We start from the raw sequence: 23626 nt of genomic DNA on the forward strand, positions 1-23626 counted from the left end.
GAACACTTCAGACTTTGCATTAGTTGAAATATCTAAAGTTGTGTTTTTATATTCTTCATGCTATTTTAACTATAGTTTTTATTATTTTAAATACCTAATGGTTCCATAATGCCATCCAAGGATTTGGTCAGTTGTGGTTCTAGGCATACCAGTGATTTCAGAAGACATTTGGTCAATTGTGACATAACCACTGAGCTACAGGCAGTTAAGTATTTGCTTTGTGTCAGCATAATCTCTGGTTTCCCTTTGAGTGCATGCTCTTGACTCAAAGAACATTACATATGTCACTTTATCTCCTGATTATTTCTATGGGGAGATGGTAAGGGTTTTGACTAAGAAGATCTACAGGCAGATACTTTTTTTTCAAATTGAGACTATTAGATACTTAGCACAATTAAACTATATTAGGGATTTAATAGAATGTGCTGTTAACTCTTAAACGTGAGGTTGGGGTGAAGCTGAAAGACGCTTAAAACATGTAAAGACCATAAACCTAAAAGGTCCTGTAGGAGCCCAGCCTGCAGTGTGGCCACTTCTTCCTATACTTATTCATTCAGTTCTAATAGAGTGGTAGCTAAAATATCCATGGAAAAGAACTTAATATCTCAGTCATAGTTTCCTGAGTTTCAATACTGTCTGGTTCCTCATGTTCTAGCCCTCTGAAATTTTATAACCTGCAATTTCATAATTTAAGTAAATTGTATTTCAGGAATGTCTACATTTGCTTTAATCCATTGGTGGGTATGGGGAGATAGAAAGCCATTGGTTATAATGTGCATGCAAGAAACATGATCTGAATTTTATGAATATAATACACCTTAAAGCTACAGTTGTCTTAGAAATACTGATTTCAATCTGGGGGGGGGGGTCTCAGCATGGCCACATTTTGTTTCCACTCACAGGTAAGATGGCAGGCAGCTTTTAGACAAAGACATATTTATTTATAAGTATTCCCCAAGGTAGACAAAGCAACTTTAGCTGAGTGCTTTTGGGAAATGTTTCTTTAGGAGCAGCTGATTTGGGGTCACATTGTTTGTTAGTTGCCATAAAATTTCAACAAGTTTTCTGTTGACCTGCCCTAATGGTAAAATTGGACTTTTTTCTTTAGTCTTTAAATACACCTTTAAGTTGAATTTGAGAAATAAAAAAGAATCAGTCTGGTTCTGTTCAGTATAGTGAACTGACTAGCAGTTATTAGCAAAATAAAGTTAAATACCAGCTGGTAGATGAGTTGAGCCAAGTCACCCATGCCACAGTTACTGATGAGTTTCTTCAGTTATGGAAACACTGAGGAGTGTCAACATGTACTAATACGAGATTGTTCCCATCTGAGCTAAATGTTTTAAAACAAAGTATTTGTCTTACAGGAGAGTTTTGGTTAGGATTGAAAACGATTTTTTTTTACATAGTAAACCAGAAAGATTCTAGTTTTTTGCTTCATGTGGCCCTGAAATCTGAAGATGGCACTCTTGGTTATGCTTCATATGATAATTTTTGGCTAGAGGATAAAACAAAATTTTTTTTAAAATACACTTAGGACAATATTCAGAAAATATGGGTAAGTTTTTAATTCCTAAAATGACAGAAAATCCAAGTATTACATAAAGCTAGAAATTGTGTAAGACATACATGGATTACATATAGCTGATGACAGTAGATTAGAAAATAATGTAGAAGTCTGAAAGTCAGTTGTGGACACTTTGCTTAATGACTTTGAAGTGTCTTATGTCCTTTAAAGAGGTTGACTGCTACCCCAGTGGCCATGTGGATGGAGACCCTGGGGTAGGCTGGGTGAGCAACATTCCTAGTTTAAGCTCAGATAGTTAGAGCTCATCATTGAGCCTTGTAACTTTGTCAGTGAAGTGTCTGTCCTGAGACCTCCAGTGGATCACAGCTCTTCCACTCAACCCTAGTCCACAGCAACACTCACACGAGTTCATTTCAATCCCCCTTGATGCATTCATGCATGTCCACAACTTTAACTCACTAGAACTTCACAATACTTGGTGATAAATTTGTGTTTTGCTGATGAACTTTTAAAGACATTTGAGTTTATCCTCCTGTTGTTCCTGAGATTGTATCTGTTGCTCCTTATTGGTTATCTATATTAGTGCTAGAAATTCATAATGAATGCTATATATCCTTTGATTGTCAACTGGTCATGGTACAGAGGGAAGCAGAAATGACATTGAAAGCACAGAAGACTTTAGGTTTAAACCTTTTTTTCCCCAACTGCTGCTGCCTCTTGCCTATGTTCAAATCTGTGGGTTTAAATCTTTAGGTTTAAAGAGAATGCAAGAGTGATTGCAACCAGGAGATTTGGTTGCAATGGGAGGAAGGGCAGGTTTCAAAATGAGGCTAATGGTAAAGATTCTTGGAAATGGACTTTTCTTCAGAATCTCACTCAGTCACTTCAAACCAGGTGGACACTCTGGCATCCTGAGAACTATAGATTTGGTCTTGGAAGAAAGAATGGGTTTTTGGCAAGTGAATATTGACAAATGGGGCAGCTTGTGTCAGCAGAGAAGAGGAGCTGGCAGGCAGGGGCTGCGTGGTATGGCTGGAGTTCATAGCACACTAGGGAGGTTGGCCTTGAAACACTAGGGGAAAATTAAAATTCAATTATTGATAGATATACAAAAGTTTAAAGGGTTACATTAAGGTTTTTTGTGTTTTATCTCCCAAAGTGCAAAGAATTGTCTCAGTATAGAGTGTGCCATATCAGGAAGCTTCTGTGAAGTTCTCTAAAAGATGACTATGCTTGTTAGAGAATGCTTTATTTTTATTATAGAGCTCTTAAATGTCCCCTGGTCATCAATTAGCTCTCAATTGTTGATCATAAGATACAGCTAAGGAAAGGAAAAGGTACAGTGCAAGGTAGATATGCAGATAAAATATGATCAGACACAAATTTGACATTGAGCTTGGGGAAAATATAAATATGAACTTCAACATTTGAGCAAGACCATTGTTTCATAATAGGAAAGGTCTAGGGAGATTGCTCAGTCATCAAAGTATCCACTACATAAGAACCTGAGTTCAGCTTCCTAGAGCCTATGGGGGAAAATTGGGTATCACAGCACATGCCTGTAAGCCCAGCCTTGGAACATGGGGGACAGCCTTGTTCCAACTGGCTTAGCCTAACATGTCAAAAAGTAAAGATGGACAGCATAAGGAAAGAGACCTTGTGTACATGCATTTGCACGCATGCACACAGTATAAATATTCCTGATAGTAAAGCTTGATGGAAATTTCTGTGAGTTCTCAGAGAAAGTGGTATTGTAACTTTGTCATTGGCATGACTAAAATATGTACAGAAACAACTTGCAGAAGCAGGGACTTATTTTGGCTGACAGCCTTAGAGCTATGAGTCCCTCATGGTACAAAGGTTGTGATGGAGGAGAGCAGTTTACATTTTGATGGCTAAATAAAGAAGGGGAATGAAAGATGGAGCAAAGGCAAGATACAACTCTAAGGTCATGTGCTAGTGACCTACTTCCACCTGTGACTCCTTGTTATCATTTCATTGTCTCTCAGTAATGTCTCTGTGTGATGGCCTCACCAAGGAAACCACCTACTCCTGAGGTCAGAGCCCTCAGGCTATGACTTTCCAGAAATGCCATCCCAGGTATTCACAAAAGTGTGTTTCATTAATCATCTATCTAAAGATTATGAAGGCAATTGGTCAGTCACAGTATTAAGTTCTGCGAGCCATGATCATAGTAAATATGGTGGGTAAGTTCTGATGACTGTTTTTCCAGGAAGAGTGTGTGTGTGTCTAAAAAGAGTGATTAAACAATCCATTGAGAAGTCATCTGGTGTAGACTCTCCTGATGTTGACATTGGCAATGGGGACTATTCGTGGTCATAGAATTTAGCATTGCTTCCTCGATAAGTTACAGATTTTAAAAATGCATTTTATTACTTATTTTATGCATGTATATGTGTGCAGACACATGCTTGCCACAGTGCATGCAATTAGCTCAGAGGACAACTTGGGGACTTGCTTTTCTTCTTCCTTTATGTTAGTTCTGGAGATTGAATTCAGGTCAACAGGCTTGGTAGCAAGTGCCTTTGTTCATTGAGGCATTTCTCCAGCCTCTTGGGTGAACTTTTGAAAGGTATTGCACACATGGATGCTGAAAATTACATTGCCTTTTCCAAATGCATCTTTCAGTGTGTCTTTGTGTGCCATAATGTGCAAAGTCAGAGACTTCACTAAGCAGTCGAGCTTTGTTTCAGCTAGATCACACATGGAATTCTTCAGGCTCCCCAAAATACTAATATAAAGAGATCTTAAACATTCAGAAGTACACAACAAAATGCAGGTCTTGGCTTCCTAGATACTTCACATAACTTCTCTTTTACCTGATGTTTCAAAGACCTCATGTAGGTGGAATATAGGTATGAGTCCACTAAAATTCTCTTTTCATGGAGCTGTATAAAATAAAATATTATTCCTGAGCCTGTAGTTTAATTATTAGCTGGGCTGTCTTGACCAGGAAACTTAGTTCTTGAAGGGATCTGGTGAACATAAGGTATGCTATTCATACAGTTGTTAAATGAAGCTCTTTGAAAATGAAGTCTGTACAGAATGTGAAGAACCATGATGATAAAGTACAGCTCAGTAGTACATCAGAATTTGTCACATGCACATAAGGCATGCCACAGGAACACTCTACCCTCTAAAGAAAAGTGGACCATGTTGCAACTACAGATCTAATATTCTTAAGGGTAAATGCTTAATTTTCATCTATAATTATTTTTCTAAATTGAAAGCCTGTTGTGGGTGTAAAGAGATGGCTCAGTGGTGAAGAGTATATATCACTCTTCCAGGAGACTAGGTTCAATGCTCAGAACTCACATGGGGGTTCTTAAATGTCTATTACTCTAGTTTCAGGGGATCCAGCACACACTGTAGCCTCTACAAGCACTTTGTGTATGTGGTACACAGACATACATGCAGGCTAAATAACTACACACATAAAATTAAAAAAACATTAAAAACCCACTGTGTAACAAAATGAACATATGGTATGTAAGTTATTTTCTTTTTAAAAAAATTATCAGTTACCATGCAGACCACCTTCAAGTATGACAGGCACATGTACTGTAATCTGATTTCGTATGTGTAGCCGAACTTCCATATTGGTGGTTCTGTTCATGTAAAGATACCAATATTCACAAGGTTAAACACATTTTGTCAGAGATTTTTAACAGGATAAATAGTAGAGAAATAATTGAAATCTTTTCCTAGAAACAGTATTTCTGTATAACTGTATGATAAAGGTTGATTAAAATCATAAACAATTCTCTGAATTCATTATTTGAAAATAATCCATTTTATGCAAGTGATGCATTCTGGGGCTTCAGAGATGATGATAATCAGAACTTGATGCCTTTCAGCACCTCAGATGTTGATAATGATGGGTGGGTGCTGCCTTGTTTGCCTGCTTAATAGTCTGTCAGTGAAGAGCTATAGTCACTTGCATAAAGATACTGGCTGGTGGTTCAGCCAATGTGGTCTCACAAACCTAAATGTTATCTATCCCATTCCTGGCAAACTGGTTGCAACTGGAATTCAGTGAGGCACATGGACCAAAAACAGCTCAGTTGTCAAGATTAAATCTGTTTTAATGAAAATTTTAAGTAATCTTATTTTAAATTATAGTGCAATTTCCATAGTTAGTTTTGAGAACATGTTAACCTCTTTTTACATAGTTTTTTTTTTAAACCTAGAGTTTAATTTATTAGCCACAAGATGAGTACAAATGGCATTTTAGTGTCATGGTTTAATTATGAAACTGATTTTGTAGCATTTTATAAACACAATCAGACGCAATCATGGTGTGTTTCCTATTTGATTATACCAGCATCTCATGATTGTTTGCAAGATGCATAGTGTTTTAAAAAGGAACTTGCCTTCTCTTTTGAGATAGTAAGTGTTAGGAAAACTTAGGAGAGAATCTTAAGTATTTCTATATCCCTATAGTTACTTATGTAATTTACAGATAATTTTTGCTAAAGACAGATACAAGGAGCAACTCATTAATGCCACAGGGTTAAAATTTTTATCAAGAGATACTACAGTATTTTAAAACTGGTAAGAATTTGCTGTAAAAATGAAATCTTTATTTTATCATGAATAATAATTTTGTTTTTATTTATAGTGTAAATACATATGTCCTGATCAGTTACATTCTAAAACACTTGTATTTTTAAATCTTTTTAATTTCAATTTTTAGTTTAAAAAATATTTTGTAGTTCAGTCATGCCTAGAACTACTATATGACCCATGCTTTCTTAGAACTATCTCACCATATATTTCAGGCTGGCCTGGAACCTGTGGACAATCCTGCTTAAACTTATTGAGTGCTAGGATTATAGATATTAGCCACCACATCTCGATCTTGTCTCTTTTTAAACCAGGTGCATGAACTCTTAGGTAAGGCACATGGAGAACAGAATGAGGCAGTGGTCTAGACATTCTTGGGAGAAATCCCATTTCTTCATGTATTCTAAGTTGAAAGGCTATGGATGGTAAAGATACTGTGAAGAAGACAGCAGGGAATATTCTGGACTATGCATCAGTTAATGAGTGAGGCATAGGGTAATGTATAAAAGGGCAAACTATTCCTTTCATTTGATATTACACATTACAAGAACTTCCTTATAAAATAGGCACATGTCAAGAGAAGCAGTTGACCTAATACAACTACTCAATAAACAGAATTGTCATTATCACAAAATTTACACCTGTTTTACCTAGTATTTGCACAGAAGCTGAGAAATGAGATCATACCTTTGTAACATAAGTTGATGCAACCTTGCTGAAGGAGTAGTCAGAGGAAACAGCTTATCTATCTTAATTTTTTTATATCACATCTATTCATATGGTTATGAATATCTGATCAGAGATAACATTTAGTATGTGCTAGATATCTGACATTTTGCATGCATAGATATCAGTTCTTAGAAAAGTTCTATGATGTTAAGGTTATGGAGGCAGTTCAACTATGTGTAGACACAGCAATATCACATGTGTTAGTGATCTGGAATTCAAGCACAGGTTTCACCTCCTTATCCTTTCCTCTGCAACTCTTATGAGGCAGGTGATGTAAATGTTCATGTATGTCTAGTCCTGTTCTAATCTGTTTCCCACTATGCTATGTTATCATTCATTGAATGTTCTTTGTAAAGAAAAAATTAATCCTTAAATCCAAATGATGTTGTGAAGGAAGAGTTTAGAAAGGCATGAGGTGATATAATAGTTGATTGGAATCAACTTGAATCAGGCTGGCTTTGATGGTCCCAGTGGCTCACTAACCCTGAAATGATGTGAGGTGGGAGAGTCACTGATGTGAGAGGGTCACTGGACCTGTGCATCAGATTCAAATAAGCACACATCAGAAGATTTGCAGAAGCAGAAATGAGAAAAATGATAATGCAAAAAAATTGCAAGAGGCTGCTTTTTAGTGTAGTGATGCCTTTGTTTTTGGCAAATGCTGAATTTAAGAACTCAAATATTCAAGACAAATACTTTCTGCCCACATTCCTGACCCAAGAGGAAATTGCCTAGTGCCATCTGTGCCCCCTGGGTAGAGGGACCGAGGAGCAGCCAGGGGCAGGGATGTTCCGGGTTTCTGCCCACACCAAGAGCTGAAAGCCAGTCACCAGGAGTGCCTATAACACCTGAGAGCAGAGGTAAGACCAACTTTTCTGCTCCAAGCTACCTGCCTGGTGGCCCCAGGACACAAAAAGACAGAAGTTCTCTGGCACAAGATACTCCCAGTTTCTAGCTGTGCCTGAACTGAACTGAAGTGATCCACATTTCTGACCCAAGAAGAAATCACTTAGTGCCATATGTGCCCTTTGAGCACAGGGACCTAGGAGCAGCAAGAGGCAGGACCCTTCCAGTTTTTGCCTGCTCCTAGAGTTGAAAGCCATTCACCAGGAGTGTATACACACCTAAGAGGAGAGTTCTCTGTTCCCAGATTCTGCTGAAAGAAAACAGGTCTATTGGAGTCCTGACACACAGGTCTATAAGAGGGCCAAGCCACATTCAGAGTCAGCAAGACAAGCTAACATCAGAGACAACCTGATGGCAAGAGGCAAGCCAGGAACCTAAGCAGCAGAAACCAAGACTAGTTGGCATCATCAGAGCCCAGTTCTCCCACCAAAGCAAATACTGAATATCCATACACACCATAAAAGCAAGATTTGGATTTAAAATCACATTTTATGATGATGATGATGGAGGATGTTAAGAAGGACATAAATAACTCCCTTAGAGAAATACAGGGCAACACAAGTGAACAAATAGAAACCCTTAAGGAGGAAACACAAAAATTACTTAAGAATTACAGGAAAACACAACCAAATAGGTGAAGGAATTGAACAAACTCATCCAGAATTTAAATATGGAAATAGAAACAATTAAGAAAGCACAAAGGGAGACAGTCCTGGAAATAGAAAACCTAGGAAACAGATGAGGTGTCATAGAACAAGCATCACCAACAGAATACAAGTGATGGAAGAGAGAATCACAGGGGCAGAAGATAGCATAGAAAACGACACAACTGTCAAAGACAATGTAAAAGGCAAAAAGCTCCTAGCCCAAAACATCTAGGAAGTACAGAACAGAATGAGAGGATCAAACTTAAGAAAAATAGGTATAGAAGATAGTGAAGACTCCCAATTAAAAGGGCCAGTAAATATCTTCAACAAAATTATAGAAGAAAACTTCCCTAACTTAAAGAAAGAGGTGCCCATACACATACAAGAAGCCTATAGAACTCCAAATAGATTGGACCAGAAAAGAAATTCCTCCCATCACATAATAATCAAAACACCAAATGTACAAAACAAAGAATTTTAAACGCAGTAAGGGGAAAAGGTCAAATGACATATAAAGGCAGACCTCTTAAGACTTACACCAGACTTCTCACCAGAGACTATGAAAGGCAGAAGATCCTGGGCAGATGTCATACAAACCCTAAGAGAACACAAATGTCACCCAAGGCTACTATATCCAGCAAAACTCTAAATTAACATAGATCGAAAAAACAAGATATTCCATGACAAAAACCAAATTTACACAATATCTTTCTACAAATCCAGCCCTACAAAGGATAATAGATGGAAAACTCCAACACAAGGAGGGAAACTACAGCCTAGAAAAAGCAAGAAAGTAATCTCTTTGCAACAACACCAAAAGAGGAGAGACAAACATAATTCCACATCTCACAACAAAAATAAGAGGAAGCAACAGTCAGTATACCTTAATATCTCGTAACATCAATGGACTCAATTCCTCAATTAAGAGACATAGACTAACAGATTGCATATGTAAAAAGGACCCATCAATTTCCTCCATACAGTAAACCCACCTCCGAGAAAAAGACAGACACTATCTCAGAGTAAAAGGTTGGAAAACAACTTTCCAAGCAAATGGTCTGAAGAAACATGCTGAAGTAGCCATTCTAATATCGAATAAAATTGACTTTCAACAAAAAGTTATAAAAAAAGATAAGGAAGGACCCTTTGTACTCATCAAAGGAAAAATCCACCAAGATGAACTCAATTTTAATATCTATGCTCCAAACATAAGGGCACCTACATTCATAAAAGAAACCTTACTAAAGCTCAAAGCATACATTGTACCTCACACAATAATAGATTTCAACTCCCCACTCATCAATGGGCAGATCATGGAAACAGAAATTAAACAGAGACATAGAGAAACTAACAGAAGCTATGAACCAAATGAACTTAACAGATATTTATAGAATATTTTATCCTAAAACAAAAGGATATACTTTCTTCTCAGCACCTCATGGTACCTTCTCCAATACTGACCATAAAATCGGCCACAAACCAGGCCTCAACAAATAGAGGAAGATAGAAATAATCGCATGCTACTACAAAAACCTATATTCGATAAGACTGTAAAATCTGGAGGAATTAGACAATTTTCTAGACAAATACCAGATACCAAAGTTAGATCAGGAACAGTAAACCATCTAAACAACCCTATAACTCCTAAAGAAATAGAAGCAGTTATTAAAAGTGTCCTAACCAAAAAGAGCCCACGACCAGATGGGTTTAGTGCAGAATTCTACCAGACTTTTATAGAAGACCTTATACCAATACTTTCCAAACATTCCACAAAATAGACAGAGCACTATCAAATTCCTTCTATTAAGACAAACTTATGGTTATACATAAACCACACAAAGACCCAACAAAGAAAGAGAATCTCAGGCCAATTTCCTTCAGAATATCACTGCAAAAATACTCAATAAAATTCAAAGTGAAGCCAAGAACACATCAAAATGATCATCCATCATGATCAAATAGTCTTCATCCCAGGTATGCACAGGTGCTTCAATATATGAAAATCCATCAATGGAACCCACTATATAAAACAAACAAACAAAAAAACTGCACATGATCATTTCATTTGATGCCGAGAAAGAATTTGACAAAAATTCAACACCACTTCATGATAAAAGTCCTGGAAAGATCAGGAATTCAAGGTCCATACCTAAACATAATAAAAGCAATATACAGTAAGCAGTAGCTAACATTAAACTAAATGGAGAGAAACTTGAAACAATCCCACTAAAATCAGGGACTAGATGAGACTGTCTACTCTCTCCTTACTTATTCAACATAGAACTTGAAGTCCTAGCCAGATCAATCAGAAGACAAAAGGAGGCCAAAGGGATACAAATTGGAAAGGAAGAAATCAAAATATCACTATTTGCAGATATGATAGTATACTTAAGTGACCCCCAAAGTTCCACCAGAGAACTACTAAGCCTGAAAAACAACTTCAGCAAAGTGGCTAGATATAAAATTAACTCAAACAAATGAGTAGCCTTCCTCTGTTCAAAGGAGAAACAGGCTGAGAAGGAAATTAGGGAAATGACATCCTTAACAATAGTCCCAAATAATAAGTATCTCTGTGTTACTCTCAGCAAGCAAGTGAAAGATCTGTATGACAAGGACTTCAAGTCTCTGAAGAATTGAAGATCTCAGAAGGTGGAAAGGTCTCCCATGTTCATGGATTGGCAGCATATTAAAAATGGCCATTTTGGGTTGGAACTGGAAAATATCATCCTGAGTGAGGTAACCCAATCACAGAAAAACACACATGGTATGCACTGATTGATAAGTGGCTATTAGCCCAAATGCTTGAATTACCCTAGATGCCTAGAACACATGAAACTCAAGACGGATGATCAAAATGTGAATGCTTCACTCCTTCTTTAAAAGGGGAACAAGAATACCCTTGGCAGGGAATAGAGAGGCAAAGATTAAAACAGACACAGAAGGAACACCCATTCAGAGCCTGCCCCACATGTGGCCCATACATATACAGCCACCCAATTAGATAAGATGGATGAAGCAAAGAAGTGCAGGCAGACAGGAGCCGGATGTAGATCTCTCCTGAGACACACAGCCAGAATACAGAAAATACAGAGGCGAATGCCAGCAGCAAACCACTAAACTGAGAATAGGACCCCCGTTGAAGGAATCAGAGAAAGAACTGAAAGAGCTTGAAGGGGCTCGAGACCCCATATGAACAACAATGCCAAGCAACCAGTGTTTCCAGGGACTAAGCCACTACCTAAAGACTATACATGGACTGACCTTGGACTCTGACCTCATAGGTAGCAATGAATATCCTAGTAAGATCACCAGTGTAAGGGGAAGCCCTTGGTCCTGCTAAGACTGAATCCCCAGTGAACGTGATTGTTGGGGGGAGGGCGGCAATGGGGGGAGGATGGGGAGGGGAACACCCATAAAGAAGGGGAGGGGGAGGGGTTAGGGGGTTGTTGGCCCAGAAACCGGGAAAGGGAATAACACTCGAAATGTAAATAAGAAATACTTAAGTTAATAAAAAATTAATAAAAAAAAGCTATCACAAAACAAAGTGGCCATTTTGCCAAAAGCAATCTATAGATTCAATTCAAACTCCATCAAAATTCCAACTCAATTCTTCATAGAGTTAGAAAGAGCAATTTGGGGGTTGGGGATTTAGCTCAGTGGTAGAGTGCTTGCCTAGCAAGTGCAAGGCCCTGGGTTCGGTCCCCAGCTCCGAAAAAAACCAAACCAAACCAAACCAAAACAAAACACAAAAACAGAAAGTGCAATTTGCAAAATTCATTTGGAATAACAAAATATCAGAAGAGCAAAAAATATCCTCAACAATAAAAGAACTTCAGGATGAATAACCATCCCTGACCTCAAACAGTATTACAGAGCAATAGTGCTAAAAACTGTATAGTATTGGTACAGAGACAGACAAGTAAATCAGTGGAATAGAATGGAAGACACAGAAATGAATCCACACACCTATTGTCACTTGATCTTTGCCAAAGGAGCTAAAACCAATTTTTCAACAAGTTGTTCAAGTGGAGGTCAGCATATAGAAAAATGCAGATTGATCCATGCTTATTGCCCTGTATAACACTTAAGTCCAAGTGGATCAAGGATCTCCACATCAAACCAGATACACTCAAACTAATAGAAGAAAAAGTGGAGAAGAGTCTCGAACAGATGGACACTACAGAAAATTTCCTGGGAAAAACACCAATGGCTTATGCTCTAAAATCAAGAACTGACAAATGGAGACACGCTTGGGAAGCCAGAGGAGACTACTCTCTGCCCACATTTCTGACTCTAGAGGAAAACACCTAGCACCATCTGGACCCCAGTGCACAGAGTTCCGAGCGAAGGCGGGGTAGGTCCTTCTGGTTGCTGCCCTCACAGAGAGCTGAAACCCCGCCTCTGGAAGTGACTCCAGGCCTGAGACCAGAGGTAAGACCAACTTTGCTGCTCCAAGTGACCTGCCTGGTGGACTCAGGACACACGCCCACAGGAACACCTGAAGAACAGTAGACAGGAACGACTACACGCCTGAAAGCAGAACACTTTGTGCCCATAACTGGCTGAAAGAGAACAGGAAAACTGGTATACAGCACTCCTGACACACAGGCCTATAGGACAGTCTAACCACTGTCAGAAATAGCAGAACAAGGTAACACCAGAGACAACATGATGGCAAGAGGCAAGTACAGGAACCCAAGCAACAGAAACCAAGAATACATGGCATCATCGGAGACCAATTCTCCCATTAAAGCAAATACACCAAACAATATCCAAACACACCAGAGAAGCAAGATCTAGATTTAAAATCACATTTGATCATGATGATGGAGGACTTCAAGAAAGACATAAAGAACTCCCTTAGAGAAATGCAGGAAAACACAAATAAACAAGCAGAAGCCTGTAGAGAAGAAATGCAAAAATCCCTGAGAGAATTACAGGAAAACACAATAAAAAAGATGAAGGAATTAAAAATGGAAATAGAAGCAATAAAGAAAGCACAAAGGGAGACAACCCTGGATATAGAAAACCAAAGGAAGGGGCACTCAAGCGGCAGGTCTCCTGAGGTCCAGACACCACCCAGATCTGAAGGGATCCAGTCAACAGCTCCCTGCACCCAAATCCTGTGGGAGGGAGAGCTAAACCTTCAGAGGGACAGACACGCCTGGGAAGCCAGAAGAGACTACACTCTGTCCACATTTCTGACTCTAGAGGAAAACACCTAACACCATCTGGGACCCCTGTGCACAGGGGACCGAGAAAAGGTGGGGCAGGCCCTTCTGGTTGCCGCCCTCATGGAGAGCTGAAACGCAGCCCCCAGGAGCAACTTCAGGCCCGGGACCAGAGGTAAGACCAACATTTCTGCTCAACTGACCTGCCAGGTGGACTCAGGACACACAGAGGCAAAATTCCTCTGGGACCAGACACTTCCAGTTTTTAGCTGGAGCCCAAACCTCCCTGATTCTGGCCCACAGCTCCCTGCTCCCAAACCCAATGGGAAAGAGAGCTCACCGCCCAGACAGGTGGGCACTCCTGAGACTGCAGGGCAGGAGAGACCACCAATACTGCCCAACCTTGCCCACATCCCTGACCCAAGAGGAAACTGTATAGGGCCTCTGGGAACAGGAAGATAGGGGCACTCAAGAGGCAGGTCCCCTGAGGTCCAGACAGCGTCTGGATCTGAAGGGACCCAGTCAAAAGCTCCCTGCACCCAAATCCTGTGGGAGGGAGAGTGAAAACTTCAGAGGGGCAGACATGCCTAAGAAACCAGAAGAGACTACACTCTGCCCACATTTCTGACTCTAGAGGAAAACACCTAGCGCCATATGGACCCCCTGTGCACAGAGACCCCAGAAAAGACGGGGAAGGCTTCTGGTTGCTGCCCTCACAGAGAGCTGAAACTCAGACCCCGAGGAGCGACTTCAGGCCTTAGAACAGAGGTAAGACAAACGTTTCTAATACAAGTGACCTGCCAGGTGGACCCAGGACACACGTCCACATGAACAGCTGAAGACCAGTAGACAGGAAAGACTACATGCCTGAAAGCAGAGCACTCTGTTCCCATAACTGACTGAAAGAAAACAGGAAAACAGGTCTACAGCACTCCTGACATACAGGCGTATAGGACCATCTAGCCATTGTCAGAAATAGCAGAACAAGGTAACGCCAGAGAAAACCTGATGGTGAGAGGCAAACACAGGAACCCAAGCAACAGAAACCAAGACTACATGGCATCATCAGAGCCCAATTCTCCCACCAAAGCAAACACTGAATATTTAAACAGACCAGAAAAGCAAGATCTAGATTTTAAATCACATTTGATCATGATGATGGAGGACTTCAAGAAAGACATAGAGAACTCCCTTAGAGAAAAGCAGAAAAATATAAATAAGTGAAGCCTATAGAGAGGAATCACAAAAATCATGAAAGAATTCCAGGAAAACACAAACAGGTGAAGGAATTAAAAATGGAAATAGAAGCAATAAAGAAAGCACAAAGGGAGACAACCCTGGATATAGAAAAACAAAGGAAGAGACAAGGAGCTATAGATGCAAGCATCACCAACAGAATACAAGAGAGAAGAGAGAATCTCAGGAGCAGAAGATCCCATAGATATCATCGACACAACTGTCAAAGATAATGTAAAACAGAAAAAGCTACTGGTCCAAAACACAGGAAATCCAGGACTCAATGAGAAGATCAAACCTAAGGATAATAGGTATATAAGAGAGTGAAGACTCCCAGCTCAAAGGGCCAGTAAATATCTTCAACAAAATCATAGAAGAAAACTTCCCTAAGCTAAAGAAAGAGATGCCCATAAACATACAAGATTGGAAAGGAGGAAGTCAAAATATCACTATTTGCAGATGATATGATAGTATATTTAAGTGATCCCAAAAGTTCCACCAGAGAACTAAGCCTGATAAACACCTTCAGCAAAGTGCCTGGATATGAAATTAACTGACATAGATCAGTAGCCTTCCTCTACACAAAAGAGAACAAGCCTAGCAAGAAATTAGGGAAACGTCACCCTTCATAATAGACCGAAACAATATAAAATACCTCGGTGTGACTCTAACCAAGCAAGTGAAAGATCTGTATGATAAGAACTTCAAGCCTCTGAAGAAAGAAATTGAAGATCTCAGAAGATGGAAAGATCTCCCATGCTCATGGATTGGCAGGATTAATATAGTAAAAATGGCCATTTTACCAAAAGCGATCTACAGATACAATGCAATCCCCATCAAAATACCAATCCATTTCTTCAGAGAGTTAGACAGAACAACTTGCAAATTCATCTGGAATAACAAAAAACCCAGGATAACTAAAATTATCCTTAACAATAAAAAGAATTCCCGGGGGGGAGTCACTATGCCTGAACTCAAGCAGTATTACAGAGCAATAGTGATAAATACTGCATGGTATTGTTACAGAGACAGACAGATAGACCAGTAGACAGAATACAATTGACCCTGAAATGAACCCACACATGTATGGTCACTTGATTTTTGACAAAGGAGCCAAAACCATCCAATGGAAAAAAGATAGCACTTTCAGCAAATGGTGCTGGTTCAACTGGAGGTCAGCATGTAGAAGAATGCAAATCGATCCATTCTTATTACCCTGTCCAAAGCTTAAGTCCAAGTGGATCAAGGACCTCCACATCAAGCCAGATACATTCAAACTAATAGAAGACAAAGTGGGGAAGAATCTTGAACACATGGGCACTGGAGAAAATTCCCTGAACAAAACACTAATGGCTTATGCTCTAAGATCAAGACTCGACAAATGGGGGGAGGGAGAGATAAACCTTCAGAGGGGCAGACATGCCTGGGAAGCCAGAAGAGACTACACTCTGTCCACATTTCTGACTCCAGAGGAAAACACGTAACACCATCTGGGACCCCGGTGCATGGGGGCCCCGGGAAAAAGCGGTGCAGTCCCTCCTGGTTACCGCCCTCACGGAGAGCTCAAAAGCAGTCGCCCAGGAGCCACTTCAGCCATTGGACCACAGGTAAGACCAACTTTTCTGATCCAAGCCACCTGCCAGGTGGACTCAGGACACAGGCCCACAGGAACAACAGAAGACCAGTAGACAGGAAAGACTACACGCCTGAAAGCAGAACACTCTGTTCCCATAACTGGCTGAAAGAAAATAGGAAAACAAGTCTACAGCACTCCTGACATACAGGCCTATAGGACGATCTAGCCACTGTCAGAAATAGCAGAACAAGGTAACACCAGAGACAACTTGATGGCGAGAGACAAGCGCAGGAACCCAAGCAACAGAAACCAAGCCTGCATGGCATCACCGGAGCCCAAATCTCCCACCAAAGCAAACACTGAATATCCATACACACCAGAAAAGCAAGATCTAGATTTAAAATCACATTTGATCATGATGATGGAAGACTTCAAGAAAGACACGAGGAACTCCCTTAGAAAAAGCAGGAAAACGTAAATAAACAAGTAGAAGCCTATAGAGAAGAATCACAAAAATCCCTGAAAGAATTCCAGGAAAACACAATCAAACAGGTGAAGGAATTAAAAATGGAAATAGAAGCAATAAAGAAAGTACAAAGGGAGACAACCCTGGATATAGAAAACCAAAGGAAGAGAGAAGGAGCCGTAGATACAAGCTTCACCAACAGAATACAAGAGATAGAAGAGAGACTCTCAGGAGCAGAAGTTTCCATAGATATCATCGACACAACTGTCAAAGATAATGTGAAATGGAAAAAGCTACTGGTCCAAAACATACAGGAAATCCAGGACCCATTGAGAAGATCAAACCTAAGGATAATAGGTATAGAAGAGAGTGAAGACTCCCAGCTGAAAGTGCCAGTAAATATCTTCAACAAAATCATAGAAGAAACTTCCCTAAGCTAAACAAAGAGATGCCCATAAACATACAAGCAGCATTCAGAACTCCAAATAGATTGGAACAGAAAAGAAAGTCCTCCTGTCACATAATAGTCAAAACCACAAATGCACAAAACAAAGAAAGAATATTAAAAGCAGCAAGGGAAAAAGGTCAAGTAACATATAAAGGCAGACCTATCAGAATCACACCGGACTTCTCACCAGAGACTATGAAAGCCAGAAGATCCTGGACAGATGTCATACAGACCATAAGAGAACACAAATGCCAGCTCAGGTTACTGTATCCTGCAAAACTCTCAATTAACATAGATGGAGAAACCAAGATATTCCATGACAAAACCAAATTTACACAATATCTTTCTACAAATCCAGTCCTACAAAGGATGATAAATGGTAAAGCCCAACATAAGGAGACAAGCTACACCCTAGAAAAAGCAAGAAACTAATCATCTTGGCTACAAAACAAAGAGAAGAAAAGCACACAAACAATCTCACATCCAAATAAATATATAACAGGAAGCAACAATCACTACTCCTTAATATCTCTCAACAGCAATGGACTCATCTCCCCAATAAAAAGACATAGATTAACAAACTGGATATGCAATGAGGACCCTGCATTCTGCTGTCTACAGGAAACATACCTCAGAGTGAACGTCTGGAAAATAATTTTCCAAGCAAATGGTCTGAAGAAGCCAGCTGGAGTAGCCATTCTAATATTGAATAAAATCAATTTTCAACCAAAAGTCATCAAAAAAGATAAGGAAGGACACTTCATATTCATCAAAGGAAAAATCCACCAAGATGAACTCTCAGTCCTAAATACCTGTGCTCCAAATACAAGGGCCCCTACATATGTAAAAGAAATCTTACTAAAGCTCAAAGCACACATTGCACTTCACACAATACTAGTAGGAGATTTCAACACCCCACTCTCATCAATGCACAGATCATGGAAACAGAAATTAAACAGAGACATAGACAGACTAAGAGAAGTCATGAACCAAATGGACTTAACAGATATTTAAAGAACATTCTATCATAAAACAAAAGGATATTCCTTCTTCTCACACCCTCATGGTACTTTTTCCAAAATTGATCATATAATTGGTCATAAAACAGGCCTCAATAGATGCAGAAAGATAGAAATAACCCCATGTGTCCTGTCAGAGCACCACGGGCTAAAGCTGGTCTTCAATAACAATAAGGGAAGAACGCCCACATGTACATGGAAATTGAACAATGCTCTACTCAATGATAACCTGGACAAAGAAGAAAGAAAGAAAGAAATTAAAGACATCGTAGAATCCAATGAAAATGAAGGTACAACATACCCAAACTTATGGGACACAATGAAAGCCATGTTAAGAGAAAAATTAATAGCTCTGAGTGCCTGCAGAAAGAAACAAGAGATAGCATACATCAGCAGATTGACAGCACACCTAAAAGCTGTAGAACAAAAAGAAGCAAATACTCCCATGAAGAGTAGAAGGCAGGAAATAATCAAACTCAGAGCTGAAATCAACCAAGTAGAAACAAAAAGACTATACGAAGAATCAACAGAACCAAAAGTCGGTTCTTTGAGAAAGTCAACAAGATAGATAAACCCTTAGCCAGACTAACGAGAGGACACATACAGAGAATGTGTCCAAATTAACAAAATCAGAAATGGAAAGGAGACATAACTTCAGTTTCAGAGGAAATTCAAAACATCATCAGATCCTAGTACAAAAGCCTATATTCAAGAAAACTTGAAAATCTGGAGGAAATGGACAATTTCCTAGACAGATACCAGGTACTGAAGTAAAATCAGGAACAGATAAACCATTTAAACAACCCCATAGCTCTTAAGGAAATAGAAGCAGTCATTAAAGGACTCCCAACCAAAAAGAGCCCAGGTCCAGACGGGTTTAGTGCAGAATTCTATCAGACCTTCATAGAAGACCTCATACCAATACTACCCAAACTATTCCACAAAATTGAAACAGATGGAGCACTACTGAATTCCTTCTATGAAGCCACAATTACTCTTATACCTAAACCACACAAAGACACAACAAAGAAAGAGAACTTCAGACCAATTTCCCTTATGAATATCGACACAAAAATACTCAATAGAATTCTGGCAAATCCAATCCAAGAGCACATCAAAACAATCATCCACCATGATCAAGTAGGCATCATCCAAGGCATGCAGGGATGGTTTAATATACGGAAAAACCATCAATGTCATCCATTATAGAAACAAACTGAAAGAACAAAACCACATGATCATTTGCTGAGAAAGCATTTGACAAAATTCAACACCCCTTCATGATAAAAGTCCTGGAAAGAATAGGAATTCAAGGCCCATACCTAAACATAGTAAAAGCCATATACAGCAAACAGTAGCTAACATTAAACTAAATGGAGAGAAACTTGAAGCAATCCCACTAAAATCAGGGACTAGACAAGGCTGCCCACTCTCTCCCTACTTATTCAATATAGTTCTTGAAGTTCTTGCCAGCCAATCAGACAACAAAAGGAGATCAAGGGGATACAGATCGGAAAGAAGAAGTCAAAATATCACTATTTGCAGATGATATGATAGTATATTTAAGCGATCCCAAAAGTTCCAACAGAGAACTACCAAAGCTGATAACTTCAGCAAAGTGGCTGAGTATAAAATTAACTCAAATAAATCAGTAGCCTTCCTCTACACAAAAGAGAAACAAGCCTAGAAAGAAATTATGGAAACAACACCCTTCATAATAGACCCAAATAATACAAAACACCTCGTTGTGACTGTAACCAAGCAAGTGAAAGATCTGCACGATAAGAACTTCAAGCCTGTGAAGAAAGAAATTGAAGACGATCTCAGAAAATGGAAAGATCTCCCATGCTCATGGATTGGCAGGATTAATATAGTAAAAATGGCCATTTTACCAAAAGCAATCTACAGATTCAATGCAATCCCCATCAAAATCCCAATCCAATTCTTCAAAGAGTTAGACAGAACAATTTGCAAATTCATCTGGAATAACAAAAAACCCAGGATAGTTAAAACTATCCTCAACAATAAAAGTTCTTCAGGAAGAATCACTATCCCTGAACTCAAGGAGGATTACAGAGCAATAGTGATAAAAACTGCATGGTATTGGTACAGAGACAGACAGATAGACCAGTGGAACAGAATTTAAGACCCAGAAATGAACCCACATACCTATGGGCACTTGATTTTTGACAAAGGAGTCAAAACCATCAAATGGAAAAAAGATAGCATTTTCAGCAAATGGTGCTGGTTCAACTGGAGGTCAGCAAGTAGAAGAATGCAGAACGATCCATGCTTTCCACCCTGTACAAAACTTAAGTCCAAGTGGATCAAGGACCTCCATATTAAACCAGACACACCCAAACTAATAGAAGACAAAGTGGGGATGCATCTGGAACACATGGACACTGGAGAAAATTTCCTGAACAAAACAGCAATGACTTATGCTCTAAGATCAAGAATCGACAAATGGGATCTCATAAAACTGTAAAGCTTCTGTAAGACAAAGGACACTGTGGTTAGGACAAAACGGCAACCAACAAATTGGGAAAAGATCTTTACCAATCCTACAACTGATAGAGGGCTTATATCCAAAATATACAAAGAACACAAAAGTTAGACTGCAGGGAGACAAATAACCCTATTCAAAATGGGGTTCAGAGATAAAGTATTCACAGCTGAAGAATGTGGAATGGCTGAGAAACACCTAAAGAAATGTTCAACATCTTTAGTCATAAGGGAAATGCAAATCAAAACAACCCTGAGATTCCACCTCACACCAGTGAGAATGGCTAAGAACAAAAACACAGGTGAGAGCAGATGCTGGCGAGGATGTGGAGAAAGAGGAACACTCCTCCATCGTTGGTGGGATTGGAGACTGGTACAACCATTCTGGAAATCAGTCTGGAGGTTCCTCTGAAAATCAGACATTGAACTACCTGAGGACCCAGCTATACCTCTCTTGGGCATATACCCAAAAGATGCCCCAACATATAACAAAGACACATGCTTCACTATGTTCATAGCAGTCTTATTTATAATAGCCAGAAGCTGGAAAGAACCCAGATGCCCTTCAACAGAGGAATGGATACAGAAAATGTGGTACATCTACACAATGGAATATTACTCAGCTGTCAAAAACAATGCCTTTATGAAATTCATAGGCAAATGGATGGAACAGGAAAATATCATCCTGAGTGAGGTTACCCAATCACAGCAAAACACACATGGTATGTACTCATTGAGGAGTGGCTATTAGCCCAAATGCTCGAATTACCCTAGATGCACAGAACACATTAAACTCAAGAAGGACGACTAAAATGCGAATGCTTCTCTCCTTCTTTAAAAGGGAAACAGGAATACTCTTTGGAGGGAATAGGGAGGCAAAGATTAGAACAGAGGCAGAAGGAACACCCATTCAGAACCTCCCCCACATGTGGCCCATCCATGTACAGCCACCAAACTGGATAAGATGGATGAAGCCAAGAAGTGCAGGCCGACAGGAACCGGATGTAGATCTCTCCTGAGAGACACAGCCAGAATACAGCAAATACATAGGGGAATGCCATCATTAAACCAGTAAACTGAGAACGATACCCTCGTTGAAGGAATCAGAGAAAGGACTGCAAGAGCTTGGAGAGGCTTGAAACCCCATAAAACAAAAATGCCAACCAACCAGAACTTCCAGGGACTAATCCACTACCCAAATACTGTTCTTGGCCTGATCGTGGGCTTCAGTGCATAGGTAGGAATGAATATACTGGTAAGAACACCAGTGGAAGGGGAAGCCCTTGGTCCTGCCAAGACTGAACCCTCAGTGAAGGTGATTGGGGGGGGGAGGGCAGTAATGGGGGGAGAATGGGGAGGGGAACAGCCCTGTAGAAGGGGAGATGGAGGGGTTAGGGGGATGTGGGCCTGGAAACCGGGAAAGGGAATAACAAATGAAATGTAAAGAAGAAATACCCAAGTTAATAAAGATGGAGAAAAACAAAAAAGAATATACAAATGGAAACTCATAAAACTTCAAATCTTCTGCAAGGCAAAGGACACTGTCATTAGAACAAAATGCCAATCAACAGGTTGGGAAAAGATGTTTACCAATCCTACATTTGATAGAGGGGTAATATCCAAAATATACCAAGAACTCTAGAAGTTAGACTTCAGAGAGCCTAATAACCCTATTAAAAAGTGGGGTAAGGTGCTAAACAAAGAATTCTCAGCTGAGTCATATTGAATGACTGAGAAGTACCTAAAGAAACGCTCAACATCCTTAATCATCAGGGAAATGCAAATCATAACAACTCTGAGATTCTACCTCACACCAGTCAGAATGGCTAAGTGAAAATCTCAGGTGACATCAGATACTGGCGAGGATGTGGAGAAAGTGGAACACTCCTCCATTATTGGTGGGATTGCAGACTGGTACAACCATTCTGGAAATTAGTCCGGAGGTTCCTCAGAAAATTAGACATACTAGTACCTGAGGACCCATCTATACCACTCCTGGGAATATACTTAAAAGATGTTCCAACATACAGTAAAGACACATGTTCAACTATGTTCCTAGCAACCTTATTTATAATAGCCAGAAGCTGGAAAGAACCCATGTGCCCTTGAACAAAGGAAGGGATATAGAAAGTTAGTACATCTACACAATGGAGAACTACTCAGCTATTAAAAACAATGACTTCATGAAATTCATAGGCAAATGGATTGAACTAGAAAATATCCTGAGTGAGGTAACCAATCACAGAAAAACACACATGGTATGCACTCACTGATAAGTGGATATTAGTCCAAGAGCTTGGATTACCCAAGATACAATCCACAGACTACATTAAGTTCAAGAAGAAGGATGACCAAAGTGCAGATGCTTCACTCCTTCTTAAAAGGGGAAACAAAAATATTCATAGGGTGGATATGGATGCAAAGTTTTGAGCAGAGACTGAAGGAGCAGCCATTCAGGGACTGCTCCATATATTTCCCATATATGTGTGTATACAGCCACCAAAACTAGTTAAGATTGATGAAGTTAATAAGTGCAAACTGACAGGAACTGGATATAGATCTCTCCTGAGAGACACAGCCAGAGTATGTCAAATACAGAGGCGAATGCTAGCATCAAACTGTTGAACTAAGAATGGGACTCCTGTTGGAGGAATTAGAGAAAGGATTGAAAGAGCTGAAGGGAATTGCAACCCCATAAGAACAACAAGGCCAAACAACCAGAGCTCCCAGGGACTAAACCACTACCCAAAGACTGTACATGGACTGACTCAGTGCTCTGTCTGCATATGTAGCATAGGTAGGCCTTGT

The sequence above is a fragment of the Rattus norvegicus genome, chromosome 8 (genome assembly GCF_021556685.1).
Source record: "Rattus norvegicus strain SHRSP/BbbUtx chromosome 8, alternate assembly SHRSP_T2T, whole genome shotgun sequence".
In the NCBI taxonomy this organism is placed as follows: domain Eukaryota; kingdom Metazoa; phylum Chordata; class Mammalia; order Rodentia; family Muridae; genus Rattus; species Rattus norvegicus.